The sequence below is a fragment of the Montipora foliosa genome, chromosome 14, assembly GCF_036669935.1.
Source record: "Montipora foliosa isolate CH-2021 chromosome 14, ASM3666993v2, whole genome shotgun sequence".
Classification (NCBI taxonomy): Eukaryota; Metazoa; Cnidaria; class Anthozoa; order Scleractinia; family Acroporidae; genus Montipora; species Montipora foliosa.
In genome coordinates, this window is record NC_090882.1 from 25067370 (window position 1) to 25074142 (window position 6773).

The window sequence follows — 6773 nt, forward strand, 5'->3', positions numbered from 1 at the left end:
GATAGATCTGTCGGCAAGCAGAATCCTCAACTCATCAATGTGTTTAGGTAAACTAGTTATGTTAAGGGAAGCTAATTTAAAACCACGCCCACGCGGGAGGAACGAAAAAGAATCCTCAAGAGAATCTCCCTTCAACATTGAACTATCAATCGTAGAAGACAATGGCAATTCATCAGGAATTCAAATATTTGTAACATAGCCTATAAAATTTGAGGCAAAAACTTTGGTACCGGAAAAATTCAAATGTAAACCGCTAGAATTTAAATGTTCGGTTGTTAAGTTTGAGTGTGAGATGACATCCCACTCATTCTGATTAGCAAAAGTCTTTAGTATTTTGTTCAACTCCTTGATTTCTGAAGCCAGAGAAAGATCATCAGATCCCGCCAATAATCTTGAAATTGTTACCTTTGTGTTTGGAGACTCCGTTTCTACAAGGTTGGCAAGATCAACAATTTTTTTCTGCTACTTTCCTTGGGTTTGAATTCTTAAGGTCATTAGTTCCCACATGAAGGATTATATGTGCAGGGTGCTGTCTAATTGTTGGTTGAATATAATCAAACATGTCATTGACAGAAGCTCCAGAAAAAGACTTCACTACGGTTTTGACTCGCTTACCGTTGGAAACTCGCCAGCCTTGCACGTTTATTTACCAAGGAGTCTCCAGCAATGACGACAACAGGTCGTTTGGCGGTCGTTTGATCCACGTCTGGAGCGGAACCAGACTCGTGTCCTCTTGTATTTTGAGCTACTCGCTGTTCCTGCGACCTTTTTAGTTCGCCTTGCTTTTTCTTTGTCGTCGATTGATTTGACACCCTAGAACTCGGTTCCGCTTGAAATCTGGAAGGAACTGTCTGCCACTGATCTGCTGAAGACTGAGAATTGTGTACAATCGTAGAAGGTGTTACATGCTCCGTGGAGAGAATTCTTAGCTGGGGCTTCCAGGAGACTAGTTCTTTCACCTTCAAGGCCTTGAATTTTCTCTTCGTACATGGAACACTTCAATTTATATTCATCAATCTTTTGCAAAAAGGCTGTTTGACAATGTTCCCCTGGGGATTCAACTTTACTGTGAATAAAGTTTATTACTGACTATAACTTATGAAATTCATTTCTAATGGACTCCGAGTCAAGCGATAATAGATCAGCATCATTTGAAAAATTCGCTGGAACATTTGTCTCATTGACATCTAGGCTGCCACTACTTTCCTCCAAGCCATTCACCGCCGGGACACTACTCTCGTTGTTGTCCTCAATAGAAATGGCTTCCTCGCTCTCCTTCTGGTCCTTCGACTTCAGATGACTAACAACCTCCTCTAGATGGTTTCTAACGTCGATACAAGCGCTGCCCTGAATTTGAAGCGTCCTAGTATTAGGATAAAAGTTGAAAGTCACATTAGGCAACTTAAAAACGGCACATGAATCAGTACTCGATTTAACAAATCCGCCGCCATCACAATCATTTCCCATCGTAAACTTGACTTCAATAAACCTTGAAAGCTCTTCCACAGAACCATTCCAAATGAATCTCTTCTTGGCCGGGTTAAAAGACAAAAATCGCGCAAAGTCGGAGGAACACTGAACAGTCAACGTGGAACGGGCTGGATGACAAAAAGCTGGAGATATGACGTCCGTCCGCCATACTATCTGACATCGCAGTATGTCGTAGCTTCAGTACTGGCTGCCGTACTGAAACCTTATCAACCCTGACTTCCTGTCAAAGGTCAAAGAATCTAGGGATGAACCTTCCCCCAGGTCTTCCCGGTAGGTTTCCACAGTCCCCAGGGTCTTGTGGGAACAGTTTCAATATGGTGGAGGTTTCGGAACTCTTGGAAGTCACATGTCCAGTGACCATCATACTCAATTTCTATGTTTTGGATAAAGAAACCAAACAAAAGGTTCAAGAACCAGAGGAGGATGAAGATGTTAGTGCCTAGGAATCGAATCAAGAAGTGGGAGGGAATAACAGAAAACTGAATTTTCTTTTTATGGCTCCGAGAACACGATCGGGACGTATCATAAGAACGTCATTTAGGGCTGTTTTGTGGATATAAAGATGATTACGAATGATATAAAGATCTTGTAACAAGCATTTATCCATTCAATAAACCTGAAGAAGGCTGGTGTTGGCCAGCCGAAATATTGTAACGACGCCGGCCTATGTTCACCGATTGTCTTGACCAACCTTTGCAGTATATTTTCCTGTTTTGTGGCCATAAGAGGTAAGTCTAAGACCTCAGTTATGAAGCTGTTCTCACCTCCGTGAAATAGCCAAATGTTTCCAGGCCTCCGTTTAAACCAGCGTTGCTGAATTGGATTGCCTGTATAAACATCGCAAATAAATAAATAAATAAATAAATAAACCACCGTCGTCGTCCTTGCTTAAAGTCGATCCTTAGTTTCCTGGTCCTTATTGCACAAGACGGCATAGAAATGTACCAAAATGCATGTCACACGTGCAGCACGACTATTAGGTGACCATCGTCTACAACAACAGTCGTCGCATTCGTCTGCAGTCGTCGTTGCTCAAACTACGTATCACAGAATCACCAGGACTGAAGTTCAGCACAGTTTCTTGTTTGTTTAACCCGTAGTGCTTCGTATTTCCGTTGCCGCGGACGTTGGGCGCGTGCACCGTCCGCTTCCATTGATACCAGCCTCGTAGCTGGTAAATAAGGTGGCGTTACCTTTTTTTGTTGTCAAAACCTTAAATTGGGTCATTCCACGTTGTTGTTTCGTGAATACGGCAAAGAATTCATGCGTGCCGCACGTGCAGCACGATGATAGACAGGTTAAGCATGACGTTTACGGTCAAAGGCAAACGGGAAACGGGCAGGCTCCTGCTTATCATAAAAGCGTGAAAATTATCTCATTTTAACTTGTCTCGTTCCTTTGAGAAGTTGCTTGATATCTGGAGCAAACAGGACAGAAATGAGCTGATATCAAGCAGGGTTCTTCCATTTTTGGCAAAATTCCTAATTTCACTCCGACGTTTCACCTCTCCATTTTTTTCCTTTTTTCACTGACCTTAATTTAACGACAATCGATGGCGCAGCAACGCCACAAAACAATGTCATTTGTTGAGCTACGGTAATACGAGCAACAAAAACGTCCAACTTAGCTTGTCTCGCAACATTGCTGCGAAACTAGTCGAAAAGCGATGTTGCCCGTTTTACATCCCACACAAAACCTGTCTCGCAACCAAAAAAAATGTGCTTGCTATCTCTAAAAATGGTTTTTTAGTTCGAATTTTCTTGGTAATCCTTTCTAACGGGAGGTTTTGCATTATTTACAGTTTGGTCTGCAAAGATGACCAAAAACAATAGGTTCGGGGCTTTGCCTACTCTAAACATGCCCGCGAAAAGTCACGAGTGTGTGAAGCCGACACCAAGACAACAAGAATTTAATTCTTGTCGTGCTACAAAAACTTTGCAAAAATGTGCAAGCGAGTTGCGACTTTAAAAAGCTTGCCTTAATGGAACTTAAAAATAAACTGTGACAGGATTGCATTAAAGAAAGTTGAAGAGCGTTGTATACTTCCAGAGATAGATCTGGAGATAGTGATTGATGACAGTCTGAGCTTCACTGTTTAAGTGTTTGGTTGTTTTATGCCAGAGGATCAATCTATTTATGGTCTCTAAATGAGGTCTATTCGCAATATCACCATACAAGGACTTATCAGGGAACTTTATTGCTACAAGCCTTTTGCCCGCAAAGAATATTGGAGATACAAAAACTGTGAGTTGCTTTGTGCAAAAGATGAAATACCAACCTGCTGTTGGTAATCTGCACGTGCGGCATCCATTGTCACCAAATTTAAGGTTTTAACTATGACGTAAGCATGCAAATGTCAATCTCTCGCTTTTTACTCCAAAACCACTGGTACCTAATTCATTTTTAAGTTACTTCGTCCACATTGTACGACGTGAAAGAGATGGAAATCGCTTAATTAAGACTTGCGAATGTTCAAAGTTATATTTTGAGATGATGTTTTAGTCGATACCGCCGTCGTAAATCTTAAAGTCCCTAATCTTCCTTTGTGGGGTTTTCTTGCCGAATTACCGCAAAGTTAACCTGCTGTTAGGCTACCGAAGACACTCTACTGTTTCGTGCCGGAGTCAGTTGTACATGGCGGGAGTCAAGGATCAGTTGTGATCTGATAATCGCGAGTGACGGATCTTATTTAGATAACGCCACTCAAAAGAAAAGCAATGTTTTGATTATTTTTTGCTGTGTGTTCGACTTTCTCAGTCGCTTTAATTTCACCAAAAAGATAAGGCTTAAAGCAAGAGATAAAGCTATTCCGTGTACATGAATTTTGCCAGCCTGTGTCATTTAAAAAGTAAATGCGGTGCTTTTGAAAAACGAGACTTTCTTTGCTTTCTGAAGCGTTACATTTGTGTGGTAAAATTGAATCACTTTTGGGAAAGAATTAAAATGAAAAACAAACATTTTAAGTAGAGGAAGGAAGGGGATATTCAAAACCACGAACGGCTTAAAAGCAAAATACTTTTACAATTCACGTATCAGCATCCGCAGATTATTGCACCTCACAACCTAAGCCTCCCGAAGTGTCAATTGTCTTGATGATGGAGCCATCAAATACAATCAAACTCATGGGTTTCGAGTAGAAGCCTTTTATCGAGTAGATATTTTCAGGGCTTGCATACCCTCAAAAGACATGTGGTAATGTACCAGAACATACATTACAAGGGTTTGTACTCTCTTGACTATTTTTTCGATTTCCAGACTTTGTGACCAGGCTCACTGAGCTATCATCGACTTGGGAGACCTTGCAGCGGCACCGTTTGAAGAAAGAGGCACGTAACAATTTGCTCCTATGCAAATAAGTGGTCGGCTATCAGTGGGGTATTCTCCAGTTTAGCCTCAGCAGAAATTTAGAGGAAATTTGGATCACTAAAATTTTAGCAGCATACTTTGAAGGTGTGTTGCTTAGCATGCGCAGCTCAGTGTGATGTGACAAAACCCCTTTAACCTCCATTTCCTCTGGTTAAACATTCTTTGAAAACATGTCACGTGTAGATCCTTACGCGGTTTCAGCATCGAAATCTGTTATTTGGTTAAAAATGAGTCAGAATCCGAGTGTCCATGTTTTTATCACAAACAGATATCTTAGAAGAATTATCGCAATCGAAGAATTATTACAAAATTAGACATCTGAAAACATTCGCTTTCTTGTCCCTTTTTTACAAAATCGTATTAGTCGGAAGCCAAGCCGGAAAATCTATAATCGTCATTAATTTTACTTAAATTTATTTGTAATCCCCGAACCGACCCTAAAGCAACTTTCCTAGTGATAAATTTAGGGACGTGAATCATTTCTTCATTGAAGTCCTAAGATTGCCAAATGCTCCCCGCGGTCAGTATAAAACGCGGCTTGAGCGAAAAACCCTGTATTTAATTTGAGATTCATTTTGCCATAATGACATTCTGAGGAAATATTAAAAAGCTGAAATGCAAACTATAGTTTAGTTATAATTTCGTTCGTTTAGTTGACCGATGTCTCTGCACGATCTTAACAGAAAACCCGGCTTGATGACAATCAGTCCGAAACATTTCCCTATCTCTTTTTGCCACGATTATTTCAAGGTTTTTTCTCTCCCATGCGTTTGGAAATTAAATTACTCCTTTTGATATAGCAATCACGAAAATTGGCGGTCTTGATTTTCTAAGTTTGCGAGGTTAGGGAATTAAATTCAGTTATTCAAAAATAGAGAAGGCGGCGGGCTGTTAACGCATTAGATACGAAATACAAAGCCGGTCCTTTTTTTTATAACAACCTTTTATGTAAGAACGTTAAGGCTGAGAGTTAAGAAGGCTTCATTTTGCCCATTTGTTGTTGTTGTTGTTGTTGTTGTTGTTATGAACTACTTCGAACAATTTGTAGTCGAACCAACATTAAGAACATGTTAAAAACGTTTTCAGGCTCAAATGGAATGTGTAGTGGACTAAACCTCGCAAACAACTTGGTTAAATACGGAAGATCTGATGCACACAACGTATAAGAGCATGATAATTTTTGGATCCTTGGTTTTCTTAATTATGCGTTTGGCCCGTTTTCAATCGGATATATCTGCGGGGGTTATATCGCTGTTATTTTGTATTAGAAGCCTCATGTTTCGGTGGATTTTTCGCGCGTAAACAACAGCTTAACACTTAACTTATCGGAGATAATCTGGCTTTTTTTTTTTTTTTTTTGCCAAAAAATCCTATCTTGTATTTTCATTAACCACACGCATGCTAGATTTAACAAGAAAATATGCACTCCTGGCTTTCTGGAGCTGATAAGAAAAATTTTTTTCAAGCGTTTACAGATTTATTTGATTACTGCATTCGAATACGTGCAGAAGCAAAAAATCCTTCAATATTTGAAGTGAGATCTAGCATAATAAATATAATGCTACACATCCCTATTAAAACCTTTAAGTTATTGATTTATTAATCGATTCCTCAATTTGGGTTTGTCAGGGGAATAGTGAGCAATATGCTGGATCAGTTCCAGCAACTGTAATCTCGGTCGAAACTCAAGGACAGCTTTTTCGATTTGTCTCATTGTCCTTTCTACTGGGACTTCTTGAAATCTGAGACTATGTCTTCTGGAATGAAAGATATATTTAATAGTGCTTGCTATCCAGTGAGGTTCTTGGTTGTACACAAACAGAGAATGTCTTACTTTAATTCGTAAAGGACAAACAATACTGACGCTCTACAATACACGCATCACTCTTGCACGACTTGGATATTCCTTCGTCGTG